Source organism: Triturus cristatus, chromosome 4_1, assembly GCF_964204655.1.
Source record: "Triturus cristatus chromosome 4_1, aTriCri1.1, whole genome shotgun sequence".
Lineage (NCBI taxonomy): Eukaryota > Metazoa > Chordata > Amphibia > Caudata > Salamandridae > Triturus > Triturus cristatus.
Genome location: NC_140585.1, coordinates 1,149,800,418 through 1,149,815,637, shown reverse-complemented (window position 1 = coordinate 1,149,815,637; position 15,220 = coordinate 1,149,800,418).

Sequence of the window (15,220 nt, the reverse complement as noted above, 5' to 3'; positions counted from 1 at the left end):
TGACATAAAATACTTTTTTTTCCCTCTCCGCACTCATGCGTACACCATCAATGGCTTTCTTGTATAATATGAATTCTTCCTTTCATCTCATCCATGGTATAACGGGTTCCCCTTTTCTTTGCAGAAACTTGACAGAGTTCAGATTGCATGTTTCTCTTTTTTTTATTATTACAAAATGAGCAATGAATAAATAAGCAAGAAAATAACACTACTTTTCTAATGTCAAAGCAAACACAAACCCTGTAACAGAAAAGCAGGTACTAGTTCCACAATGTTGATCCAAAGCGATATCGTGCAACGTTAAAAATGTAAATCCTGAAGAATAGCCAAATCGTGTACAACATGCACAAATGCAGTAAGAAAATATCCAATAGTTTCTCTGGTAACAGCGCGTTGATAGTGTGCATAATTACACAAGAGATTAGTGGTATGGGGCATAGGGAAGGCGCTGCAAGAAATATTCACTCAAGTTATTTTGAATGCAAACAATTAGTACGGTGCTACAAGGAGGAGAGAATCACACACCTCTCCTAATCAGCAGCCTGAGCTACAATACAAATATTTACACAATTCTTTAGCACACGTGAGTTTTCAAAGTTAATTAACAATGTGACAATCGTAACCAAATGAATGTAACAAAACATAAATCCACAGCCCAAAGCAAGTTTCTTGGAATCTTCCGTCTTTAATTCTTTTGGTGATTCCTTTAGTTCATTCAATCTTGTGACTGTATGAAAGCCCAAAACAAACACATGTTTTGTCGCTTCTTGTTCTATGTACATGCGACTTTCGCAAGGCTTAGTAGCTTCTCTGCACCGTTTGCGTGTGGTGATATTTCTGACCCACACGATGCTCCGGCGTGGGTATATAGTGGTATATAGAGTCGTACATTTTCTGCGCGCTGGATCCAATATCTTGTATCCAAACGCAATATTAGTAAACGTCTCACTGTATAACTGCCTCCTCACGCTGCCGTCCTCTAGTACGAGTAACATCGCGTTGATAGTGTGCAGCCAATGAGACGGTTGATACCATCCTACAGTGTACATGGAGAATGATCCAATGAATGGGCCAATCAGATGATGCTTCACTTAGCAGAAAGAGAGTCAAGAGCATGAAGGGAGTCCCGAGAAGGATAGAGTTGCTCACACATCGTAACCAGCACGCAAATTGGATATGGAAAGACGCTCCAAAACAACACAGCACTACACTCACACAGTCCAGCACATGAAGGCAACTTAAAGCGCTGTAATTGGTAAGACGGCCTCTAAAGAGTCCTCATTACAACGAGAAAATTGCCTGCGACGATTGCACATAATGCTGGGAAAATTAAGGGAAATATATTAACAAATAGAAGTTCAAACCAGAGCAATGCACACCAGACAAATCCAGAGCAAGGTGCACCAAAGTCCCAGCTTATGCTTCACAAAGGTTCTCCTGAAGTCCTGTGCTGCCGAGGTGATGACAGGTACACTCCCGATGCCCGTTGCCAATGTTACAAAGAAAGACACTCCAACGCAGTGATGTCGAAGATTTATTAGAGGCAGCACAGCATCCACATACCTGCAGTCTGAGCAGCTCCAAGAGTTGTCTTGGCAGATTTCCAAATTTCACACAGTTACAAACATTACACTTAAAGAGCTATTAAAAAAATAAACAAAGTACTAGCTTGCATATACAATAAATATATCCCTTAAGTCAAAGAACAAACTAACTATCAGTATATTACAACCAAGCAAGTAACATTACATTTAGCTCCAATTGCAGCCTACATGCAAAACAGGGAACATTCATCCCTGTTTAGAATTCCAGTAATCCATGTTTTCATGAAGGATTTTAGGAGGGTCATATCTCAAAGACTACCCCCTCCCATTGTGTGGAACCCTAACGTCATCAGAAGGCTCATGGGGCCGCCCTTTGAACGTTTACTTTCATCCCTCCATCAGTTTTTTTCCTGGAAGGTGGCAGTTATTCACAACTTCCCGCAGTCACCTTAACAGAACTATTCATTCAGGTTGACAAAGATAGTGTTGTTCTTTGAATCAATCCTAAATTTCTCCCCAAAGTGGTACCACCCTTTCACATAACCAAACGATAGAGTTCCCACTCTTCTTTTCCGATCCAGACTTTGTAGCGTTAAGAGTTTTCCACTTGCTAGATGCTAACTGAGCTCTCTATCATATCAAGCATTTATGTAAGTCTGACCAGCTGTTTGTGGACTTTGCGAATCCTTAAAAAGGCCATTCCATCTCTAGACCTGGCATAGCAAGATGGATAGTCAAATGCCAGAACACCTTTGCCAGTGAAGCTTACAAGGTAAAATACAATCATGTGCTTCATCCAGTACCCTGTAATGCCAATCCCTACAATCACATCCAGATGTAGACAACTCAGACACATACTATTTTCACAACACATAGACCCAACTATGTACACATCCAACTAACTACCCACACCCTCAAACTACAGAGCACACATTCCAACTCGTGGTCATCAATACCCGCTCTGCAGTACTCCACACACCAGACATCACGGACCTACTGACCTATCACAAGCTTGACGTCCTCTTCATGACAGAAACATGGTTACACCCACATCTTCGTATATCCTAGATGTCGACTTTCCCAAAGGTTACAGCATCCATTGTGTTGACTGCACACATAAGAAGGGAGGAGACACCGCTGTCGTGCATAAGTCCTGTTTCTGTACCCTATGCGAGCAACACTACTCCATGGAGCCGCTGGCACATCATCTCCCTCTTTCTGAACCTCAGACCGCCTCCTTCAATCGCATCTACGTGCCTCTTGGGCAGAACAAGGGCTTCATTAATAAATCCACAGATCTCTCACTTTTTTCATCTAACATGCCCACACCACCCTCTTAGGTGACTTCAACCCACCAGACAACACAACCTCCCAAAAAAACACAAGATGCCCTCCTCATCAATACACTCAAGGTGGTACAGTAGCCACACAACCAACACGATCTAAAGGCTATATCCATGACTTTGTCTTCTCAACATCACAAACAATCCAGTGCAGTTTGTAATAAGGTGAAAATCAAATATATGTTTTATATAAAAACAAATAAAATACAATGCAAACCATTAAGACCCCTGAACTGGACTGACCACATTGCCATCCCTATCTCCATGCTTAGCATCTTATGAACATATCAAGGTAAACTAGAAAAAGAAGTCCAAACCTTCAGATCCCTCACCCTATCGACTCCATCACCCCCCTAAAAAACCTCAACAATTTGTTGGATAGCTATATGAACCTCCACACCCAAATTATAACGCACGTCAAAGCCATCAGCACCCTGCTATTCTAAAGACCTTCTAACAATCCATCTGCAGACAGGAAAGAAAATGGAGGAAAAACAGAGCTACCCTTGATACCGAAGTCCCTCTGCTCAAATCGCAGACAGCTCATCACATCAGCCAAAGGAAAGCACCAACACCATCATTGAAGCCACCATCAGAGGAACAATGCTGCTCAAGACAATCAAGCACTGCATCAGCCCCTTGCCAGACCAACCTAGTCCTCACTTCACATCAGCAGCAGCTGGTGCTTGAGAGTGTTGTGGCTCCGCCCATATCCTTGGTGGCCCCTTTACTTAAGAGCCTCTTACCATAAATAAACATATACATTTAAGCAGAAGTCCTGCCAGACTGCCTCACTCTGAGACAGGTCATCAGGTACCTTCAATAGCTGCACTGCACATCTTGGTGTGTGTCTGACGCAATGACACTGCACTGTAGTGTAAATGGGGCTTATGTACTTACAGCCCTCCTGTTGTCTCAGATCCTAGATGATGTGTACCAGTCGCCTCCTCTTTCTGGCGGTGCTATAGAATGCAACCTCAGACATTCCACTCTGCAGCTCAGGCTGAAGGAGGCTGAACGCCAGTCAAAAGCAATTTCCCCACCCTTCCCTGTTTGTCATATGGTGCTTGGAATCAGGAAGCATAACTAACCCCACCCCACCTTGTGACAAATGGGAAGAGTTAAGAAGAGTATGAGATGCTGCTACTCCTTGTTCTGTAATGCCAGGCCTATCTACTTTCAGTTTTAATTAGTACACGGTGGGATGGAAGCTGGAGAAGAGCAGCTCTGAAAGGAGCTTAGGAAGACTCTGCCAATGGCCTGTAAAACTGATATGGTCGTTTCGGCCCTGCTGTGAATGCACAGCTGCAACACAGGCATGGAAGTGACCTCCACATATGACCCATAATATGTCTAGATCAGTGCACATTGTGATATAACAACAAAGATAAGTTCAAATCTCTGACTTCTTTTGAGTGCATGTATAGTAAAGCGAAAAAGCTGTTCAAGTATTTGTTTTCCGTTCACTTCCCCTTCTCACTAAAGAATGTGTTCACTGAAAGGATTTGTGTTTGACTCCATCTTACAGAAAATCCTGTTAAACTCGGTCAACATTTCATCCTGTTGGATAAAATGAGTGCCCCTAAACTTTCAGTTCTTGGCTTCATGGTATGAGATCATTAGATTCCTCATTCCTTCACCCCTCAACTGAGAGGGCATGTTTACTTTTACTGAGAAATTGTATGGTGCTTTATTTTTAATTTAGAATATGGATTTCTTACAGTCTCACAAAGCACGGTTTCAATGCCAATATTAGCAATTAAATAGCTATCCCAAAATGAGTTATCCCTCCGCACTAAACAAAAATAGAACACGTGCAGGGCCAGAAAAAAAATACAAAATTATAAGCAGGCACAAGCACACAGATGCACACAACTACAGTCAATGCACACAGGCAATTAGACACATATACACCGCTCGCCCTTATACAGACACATGGGTACACATAGACAGGGAAAAGGCAGAGAACGGCACAGGCACAAACATAGGCGCACACTTATAAAACAGAGAAAACAAAATATGCTTTCAAATTGTTTCATTCTCTGATTTTAAATAGAGCCTCAAAAATGCAATTTTTTGCGAGTAGAGGAAAAAACAAATAGTGCTCTAAGCTGATCAGGATACATTGTTCGATATGCGCAGAGGACGTCTCAGCAATGGTTATTTTCTTTGCAGTGTGCGTTGAGTGAACCTGGTTTTCAAGTGGTGTTTGATGAGAAGCTCTCGTTCACTAGAGAGGAAATCCTGGCCTCTCTGGAGGCAATTGTACCTGCCAAAGCCCCGGGTCCGGATGGCTTCCCAGCAGACCTCTTTCGCGCCGACAGGGATAACTTGGCAACTTATATAATGACACTATCTAATGACATCGCTGGCGGGGGGAGGATCCCAGAATCAGGGAAGGGTGCCAAAGTGATCCCTATCTTCAACAAGCATTTTCAATGCAATAGGTCTCGCATTATAAAAGTGTGAGCAGTTGGCATTGCTAATAATAATGCAACACTAGCTATTGGCATTGTAAATGATAATGGCATTTATTTATGTGTTTGTTTTATACAATAGATTAAAAAAAAAGTCATGAACAATGGCAATAGCTTAAACGTTAGCATGCCCACCAACTATATCTCCTCCAACCACATCACTCCGAATCATGACATTACCGATAAGCACATCCCACGCATTACATATAATTCTATTAAGGAGGAATATCCTACATTTCTATTAAGGCAGATCATCATTACGACAGAACATAATATCCTTACACCCTTCAGAAATATTAAATTATACAATGTAAAATAAAGGCTTGACCTTAATCTCAGTGCTAAGTCTTGGTCGTAAACAAGCAATAGAGAAACAAGCACATACAGGCTACTTCAGTTCAATAGTGGAGTGGCTGATGTACACAGTTATGGTAGTGTGAGATACATGACATCATTTCTGCATCCATGTATGGTAACTTAAGGTAATTTCTGGGATACAGTGGCAAAGATACAAGTCAATAAAGCATTGTTTATGCGGTAGGGCGACTCCTCATCTCTTCTCTATGGAGTTGATGTTGGCATGTAGCAGCCACAGCTCCTTGGTCTTGTCCTGCCGGGAGGACAGGATGAGATGATGGCCAGTCAAGCACAGGATTCCTTCTACAGGCGGGTGGAAGGGCCGGTGCAGCTGCACGTTATCCACCGTGGGAGTCTTGATCAACTCGGCGAACTCCATCCTCAGCCCCCAAACCAGCGACCACCGGCCCTGTCCGAGCGGCTGCGGGGCTCAGGACCGTGCACACCCGGTGAAGCCGTATGCTTGAGGTACCCCGAGTCCAAACCAAACAGCGGCGAATTCAGCAGGCAGCAGCTTAACCCAACCATAGGACTGCTGGCTACTCTATGGGTTGTGCAATATTTAAAAACCCACGGCAGTGTGTACAGTGTATCGAACCATACTGCATTCTACTGTCGTGTTAATTCCTCTTTCAGACGAATTTTCATCACTTCGTGCATAGCTGCACATGCATTAACAGAAATAAAAGGCAATGTTTTAGATGCATGCTTTTACGATAGAAAGGTCGAACCAATTTTTAGTAGAAGGATTATATAAAAAAACGCATTTGAAGGGTTTTGCAAGTGTGTGGTGGTGTTTTGTAGGCTCGTCCAACGCTTGTGAGACTCCGAGCGGCGCAGCCAGCAAGGGGAGGAGAACGGTTCGCCTTGTTAACCTCCATTTCACCGGAGCTCCGCATTTGTAATTCATGACGGGCAATAAAGAGTGTGTGGTGCGTTTCAGGGATGGGTGAGCGAATAAGAAACAAGGCTAGACTAGACAGAGGTTACAGAGATGGGAAAACCACGAACGAGAACTGTTAAAGACACGGAGTGCTGAGGGTTAGAATGGAGTGTTAGAAGGGCAACGAGGCAGAGTGGGGAAGCGGAGGAACAGTTTCGGGAGGGAGTGCAGTGCTGGCCGCAGCACTGAGCACACAGCACGCAGAGGAACTCCTCAAAAGAGGAGACGCGACAGACGGACACCACACTCAGCTGTCCCGGGAGGGGTGTACTCCTGAAGGTGGGACACATGCCTACTGGAGGTCCCGGGGGAAAGGCTAACGCGCAGCCTGGCCTGTTTACCAAGGAGAGCATGTCAGCAGTGCGGGAATACATCCAACTGAACTTGGAGTGTGCTGGGGGGGTACTAGGCACCTACGGGAGTCGGATCAAAGAGCCCGCAAAAACCTACCACAAGATCGGGTGCAAATATCCCCACACAAAGAGCCAGGCCCGCCCCAAATCCGAAGCCAGTCCTTGGGCCTCAGTTCTGGGCCATGTTTGCCAGCGTCTCCACGCGCTGCAGCCTGTAACATGACCCGCGCACCGCACACCCACTAGGCCCTTCTGGAACTTCCGTCCGAGGGGGGTTAAAAAAAAAGTAAACTAAACAGAAAGCGCTGTGTCTCTGAATCAGGAACCGCGTTTATCTCTAAAGTAAAACAAGCCTTTCAGACCCACTGTTAAAAGCCAACATAAAACCACTTACAGTGCAATTAGCGTTAGCGCCAGAGCTGGAGATTTTGGAATAGGAGAATCGGGTTCGAGTCCCGGCGCACGTTCAACATACTGTGACTCTGAGCAAGTCACGTATTCATCCCGTGCTTAAAATAGACATAAACAAGGGAGAAACAAGTTTTTTTGGTAGTAGCCAGTGCTGTATAAGAACATGCGAACGCGAAACCGAAAGCGATCGCCAAGCCCTGCACTGAGAACATTGTAAACATTGTGTCCTGTCCGAAGGCACACATAAAAGGGCGTGATGCCACCATTACTCATACTGAGCCACAGAAACATACTAGAGCAGGTACATTTCCAGTCAGATAATATTTCCCCCCTGATCATACTGCACGCGGGTCCTCTTCCTGGCTCACGCTCTTTATAGTATATTGGTTTAACGCTTGTTTCACCGACTTGCTACAGTAACATGTCTACGTGTCATAGGCATTTCAAATTACCAAAACGAACAAGAAAAACACGCTAGTTACGTTTCCACAAAGTGGCGTTGTTACTGGCACAGTTATAGTGGAATAGTCCTAATACTATATGTAATCCCCCCTTCCCCGTTCACTCACCTTGCTTCCTGACTCCATGCTGCAGTTCACTCTCGTGACAGGGGCTGGTGCTCCTGGAAGCCTGTCCGATCGGCGCTTTCAGACCCACTGTTAAAAGCCAACGTAAAACCACTTACAGTGCAATTAGCGTTAGCGCCAGAGCTGGAGATTTTGGAATAGGAGAATCGGGTTCGAGTCCCGGCGCACGTTCAACATACTGTGATTCTGAGCAAGTTACGTATTCATCCTGTGCTTAAAATAGACATAAACAAGGGAGAAACAAGTTTTTTTGGTAGTAGCCAGTGCTGTATAAGAACATGCGATCGCGAAACCGAAAGCGATCGCCAAGCCCTGCACTGAGAACATTGTAAACATTGCGTCTTGTCCGCAGGCACACATAAAATGGCGTGATGCCACCATTACTCATACTGAGCCGCAGAAACATACCAGAGCGGGTACATTTCCAGTCAGATAATATTTCCCCCCTGATCATACCGCACGCGGCTCCTCTTCCTGGCCCACGCTCTTTATGGTATATTGGTTTCACGCTTGTTTCACCGACTTGCTACGGTAACATGTGTACTTGTCATAGCCATTTAAAATTACCAAAACGAACAAGAAAATCACGCTAGTTACGTTTCTACAAAGTGGCGTTTTTACTGGCACTGTTATAGTGGAATAGTCCTAATACTATATTTAATCCCCCCTTCCCCATTCACTCACCTTACTTCCTGACTCCATGCTGAAAAACAAATCCGCGAGTGGTGCGCGCGCGCCCATATGCTTTCAAATATCGCGCCCGTGTCTGGGCACGATAATTGAAACCATATGGCAGGAAATGCGCGTAATAGACACCAATATGCCAGGGGCGGAGCTATGCGCCCGCCTCTGGCCTATTGATGTCTATTTGACAAAAGAACACGCACGGAAAGGCCAATAGCAGGACGGAAAGCTAAAATCACACGCACGAGCGTGTGCATTTTCCAGGGCGATTTTGAAAACCCACACAAAAGGACTCTTGCCTGCGCAAGCACTGCTGCGCAGTGCAACGCAGGCCGCGAGACCTAGAAAGGGTGATAGGGCCAACCCCTAACTATCGGCCAATCAGCCTGATCGATTGTGTCCAAAAAGTCTTCTGCCGCTCGCTGTTAGCTAAGGTCCAGGATTGGATGGATGAGAAGCATATTCTCTATCCACTCCAAGCGGGTTTTTGACGGAAGACTGGTACAATCGATCAGGTTTTCCGCCTCCTCATGCTGTACTGGAAGGTGGTATTGCTGGGCAAGGGGAGCCTATACATAGCGTTCATAGACTTAAAATCAGCTTTTGACCTTGTTCCCAGGGACAAACTTTGGTGGGTGCTTAGGGAGATGGGCATGTCCCCGGGAATCCTGGCGCTTTTAATTAGGCTACACAAAGATAACTTTGCTAGGGTGAGATGGGGTAGCCAGGGACAAGTCACCGATCCCATTAAAATACAGCGGGGGGTTCGGCAGGGTTGCGTCCTGGCTCCAACTTTGTTTTCACTTTACATCAACCAAGTTGTTGAATTTTTATCTGCCAACCTAGTGGACATTCTCTGTCTAGCAAACCAAAAAATTGCCACTCTCCTATTCGCAGATGATACCCTTCTCGTCTCAAAGACTCCTATGGGCTTAAAATCCCTATGTCCAGCATTGGCTTACCAGGACATAATATTGATTGCCCACCAACCCATACTAGAAGACAGATCAAACTACTATACTGGGAATGGGAATGCACGTTTTAATCGTAACCAGGGCAGACTAACTGAAGAATTCAGAGAATTCAGAGACTTCAAAGTCAGCTGCTCTCTAGAAAGCTACCTTGACTAAATCAAGGTGCCGGCAGACAGGAAGCTCTACATTCAATTCAGGCATGGTAGTCTGCCAATTAATGCATTTACAAACTCTTGGCTGTCCAACAAAGCCCAACCTAAGGGCTGCCCTTTCTGACCCTGCCCACACAAATCAATAGGCCATGTCCTCTTTGCCTGCACAGCATATGAAAAACCCTGGGGTAAATGGTTAACCCCAGTTTGCAGTCAAATTGGAACTCGAGATTCTAGAGTGGCCCTGCGCATACTGAAATCAGATGCAAGACCCTTATTCATGTGGGCAATTGCGAAGTACTTGGGCCATTCTTGGGCGATTAGAAGGAAGGCACTGGCAACCCTCTCGATTCACCCCTGAGAACTCTAGATGTGATGACCCATCCTATCAAGATTAATTGTCGCAATGGTCACTAGTTTTAAAGTTTTAAAATGCAAATAGTCTTCTTTTACCCTTGAACTCAGGTTAACCAAAGAACCAATAAATTAATGTGTTCTTATTGGGAGTACTGAAGTTTTTAAACAACTATTTTAATCTTGCTATGTAATGCCTATGGACGTAATTTTATGGTCTGACGCCGCAGAAATATTTAACGAATGCATTTGCACTTTAGATAAGGGACACTGCCACTTTGCACAGTAATCTTTGGCTCATTTGTGGCTTGAAAACTACAAATTATGAGATAACTGTTGTCCTTAGGTATCCTATTGCTCGCTGTCACAGTTTTTGATAACCAGTGCAATTTCTTAATTGTATTCCTTTTAAACATATACGGGCTTGTTCCCTCTTAAATTGGAATGTATGATTCTACCCTGAATGAATGTTTCTTTTATGGTATTTTACGGAAATAAAGAGTTTTAATGAGAAGCAGCTCAGGATGATTGCAGAGGGAAAATGGACACATCTGCAAGCAGAATTTCTGAAGATCGGACAAGACCTCTTGCCAGGTCTGAACTTCCCTCAGTAGGGCTCATTTTGTTAACTAGAAATTCTTTCAAATATTGAGTCAAGTTCTTTCCCAAATATCTATTACAAAGGTGGTCTTCGGTCAATTTCTTAGATAGGGTCTGCAGTAAAGTTAATTATTTTGCCCCATTTTACAAAAACAAAATCCAAGTGATAGACTCCACAAATCGGTCATTTGTATTGTACAATCCTACTTATGGACTTAAGCCCCACCACTTTTTGCAATTAACAGCTACCACTGCTTCACAGAAAAGTGCAATACCATCAACTACCTCTTCTGTAATAACATACAGACGATCTGACAACACATCAACACCACCAAGTTTCCATGAATTCTTACACTCACCAAGACCTAGGTGACATACCCAATTTCCACATCTTATGAAGATTATGTCTTACCATCGTCCTTCATCAAAGCTGTCTTACTCCTATTTACTATTACTAGTGCCTCCCTCACTCAAGGCTTCTTCCAAGAAGCCAGATTCTCCTTCCTAAAAAAAACAGAAACAAAACCTCTACACTAGACCCTCAGGACCTCTCTAACTAACCACCCATCACTTACCTACCATTCATCGGCAAAATCATTGGAAAAGCAGTCTATGTTCAACTCCAAGACCTCATAAATATGAACTATTTCCTGCACGACTACCAGTCTGGCTTCAGATAATGCTGCAGTATGGAATCTTCTGCCTTACACATCATAGACGATGCCCTCTTGACCGCAGATGAAGATGACTGAATTGCTGACCTCATGACTGCTTTCGACACAGTCGACCATCCCTTCCTTTTATGCACTCTGGAGTCTCAAGTGGGATTCACCAGCACTGTCCTTCACTGGTTCTCCTACTACCTTTACAGCACACACTAGTATGCGCACATAGGCACCAAAGACCCCTATCACTTGTGGAGTCCTCCCCGGGCTCTATATTGTCTTCTGTCATATTCAACATATACATTGATCTGCTTGGTGCTCTACTAACAGAGAACATCACGATTCACCAATCTGACGATGATACACAACTCTACTTTAAACTCCCCTGTGCTTTAGACATCCAACACCGAAAACACTGCTTGCACAACATATGAACCTGGATATCCAGCTCCCTACCTGAAGCTCAACCCACACAAGACAAAATTCCTGTTATTTGCAAAGAACAATAAAAGATACAGTAGAAACCCGGCTAAATGAGCTGAACATTGACGGCTTCAAACCTCAACTTTCTCTGATTGCCAAGTCATTTGGATTCACCCTGGACACCAACCTTATTCTCAAGAAGCACATTGTCGAAAAAGAAAAAGAACAGCCCTCTCTTCTAAATAAAGTCAAATTATTTATTTCAGAAAGTGACTTCGAAACTGTTGTTCAAGCTCTTGTACTCTTCATGTGGATGGTGTAATGCCCTACTGCATGGCCTTCCAAAAGCCACACTATCACCTCTTGGGGGAATCCTATATGCCGCAACATGAATCACCCAAGGCCTGAAGAAATGTGATCACATCACCTCCATCCTGGTGGAAATCCATTGGCTCCCTTTGCCGGACCAACCCATCTTCAAAACCAACTACATCTTTCAAAATGCTATCACGGCCAGCACACCCACTAATTTTGAAGCAAGCTCATCATCTCTGGCAGATCCCATTACACCCACTGCCAAGACAACATCAGACTAAGAAGTGTAAAAAAGAAAGAAAACAAACAGAAGGTCTTTTTCCATCTATACATGCAGGACCTGGAACAACATATTGTATCCATCAGAACTGCCTGAATGCTACTCCAATTTATCTCAGATTTAAAGACTCGCCTCTTTAAAGAGCACTGCATCACAATGCATTAACTGTACTCAACACAGCTTGATCTGTTACTTGTTGACTTTATCCCTCTCTTTATCAGGCTCCACAGACTTTTGGCTAGGTTTGCACTATAGAAATATTATACAATATCCATACATATAAATGCATCCTTTCCGGCTACCACAAGACTGAGAGTCCTACATGTTATGCTCAGGACACACTCCACTTTAAAAAAAGGAGCAAACATGGCTTTCTTTGTTACATGCCACTAGCTTATATCTACAAAGCAGCCACATGGTTAACCACACACACGTTTACTAAGTACTATTATATGGAGATCCTGGACCACCAACAGGCTATGGTTGACCAGGCAGACTTAAGGACTTTGTTCCAGACATCTGCATCAGCCAGCCACACACTAGCCAATGCTTAAGGGGGGCAGTCTACAGCTACAAACGGAAAATATTACCATGTAAGCATCTATTCATATCATGTAGTGCTGTGAATTCACATGTGTCCACCTTCCTCCCTGGAAGCCTGCGTTGATTACAGATCTCTTCTCTTATTACTAGTTGAAGCCGTACAATACTCATAAGTCACAATGCTAAGCTCACTCTGGTTCTTCATACATATTCTCACTCACTGCATAAAAAACAATCTAACATGTGTCGGTGCCCATGCACGTTGTCCACTAAGGGCAGAGTCATAACACATCTTGTGATTTGAATGATGACTTTAAAGAAAAACAACCTGTAAACATATGCAGAGTATGTGAATCTACAGCACTGCATGCTGCAAAGAGATGATTACAGGGTAAGTAAAATGTTCCTTCCACTCATATATCTGGACAAAGCTGTGCATCTCTGATGAGCTCTAACTAGAGTGAAACACATCAGGGGTTGCTTTTATTCATTTCAGGTTGGCTTGGATGGTATTTTACCAATCCAAAGCTGTAATACTTTGCCTGGAGTGGTAGAAGACTTTTGTCATTTTTCAGCTTGGTGTGGATGGCACTGTGCTAATCCTATGCTTAAAACTTTGCTAGAAAAACAGACATTTGGGGTGAGCAAATCCAGAGTGTCGCGGGTGTTGTAGGGTGCTCCATATTTGAAGGAGCTGCTCACCTCCTAAAGTTGTAAACAACCCAGATTTCCTTGCTTTCTGTCATCCATTGATCCACCCATCCATATTCACATTTACCCCCTCTCCCAGTCTTTCTGTTGAATGAGAAACCCAAGCTTTTTCTTTAGTAACCATGCTTGACCCCTTTGATTAATTGCCGTCTCAATGGGAAAATGTGTCTGAGGGTCTTGATGTCCAGTAAAAATTTACCATCAAGCATGAGCACAGTTTTGACAACAGAGCACAGAAGGAAAAAGAAAACTCTCATTTGAAAGCTGCAGATTCCTGAACTAAGGTTATTCTAGCAATTCCACCACTAGAGGACGACCCTCTGGCTCAACAATAAGCATAGGCAAGCCCTCTTGCACCTGCTCTCAAGCAAACTTTGCCCCTGAATGTACTTTTCCACAAGACAGACTGAGGGCTTCATGACCAACAAAAATAAGTTCAGCAATAGAAGGCAAAAGTCTGAGGGTGACCCTGCAAAAAGGTCAAGGCCCAACAATATCCCTTCGTCCCAATAACATTTTTGTCCAGCCTATTAGTAAGTTGTTCGTGTGGAAGCGAGACCCCATCCATTTACTGTAATATGGTGAGCAGCATCATACTATTTCTCTATATTGAACAGTACCATCCCTCCCTTATACACCAACTTTTGGAGAGTTGCAAGAGTAATTCTTGGTGCTCCCCTTTGCTACAGTAGTTCTCTGACCATATCATCTAACTTGTTGAGGAATTCCTCCGGTACTTCACACGTTGTCTCCTGCTGTCAATTTTGATGTTCTTAATGTATATTTGATCGGAAAACACCGCTTTCTCTGCATTATAATTTAGTGTGAACTTCATACTGAATTTGTTCAGAATTAAGATGTTCAAAAGATTATTTTATTTGCTCAACATTACCAGTCCAGATCATGAGAATATCATCGAGAAATCGACCGAAGTAATGTATTTTATTCATCCATCCTGCACTACCTGGGCCCCAGATGTGCCTACCCTCGACCCAACCCTTAAAAAAGGTTTGCGTATCAGGGGACAAATCTGGAGCACATTACAGTCCCACATAGCTACTCGTACCAATCTTTGTTGAATAAAAATACATTATTATGCAGTATGATCTTGATCACAATGGATAGTACCATCGTGTATTTAAAGAAATGTTGTTGATCTCTTCTTCAGGAAGAACTCAATGGCTTGCCTACTCCATTCATGCATAATATTCCTATACAGAAAGACTACATAAAACATGATCAATAATATTCTGGATTCCTAACTAACATCCTTCATGAGGTTGAGTACATGCCCTGTATCCCTAATATACAAAAGGAGATTAGAAACAAATAGCCTAAAAAAGGTCAGCATATTCTGAAATTATCTCAGGTGATAAATGAGTTCCTGTAATTATTGGACAACCAGGCATAAATACTGTTTTTTATGAATATGTGGTGCCATGTATATACATGGATATCAAGGTTTATCAATTTGCAAGTGAAAATATTAGTTGTCATCGATTCA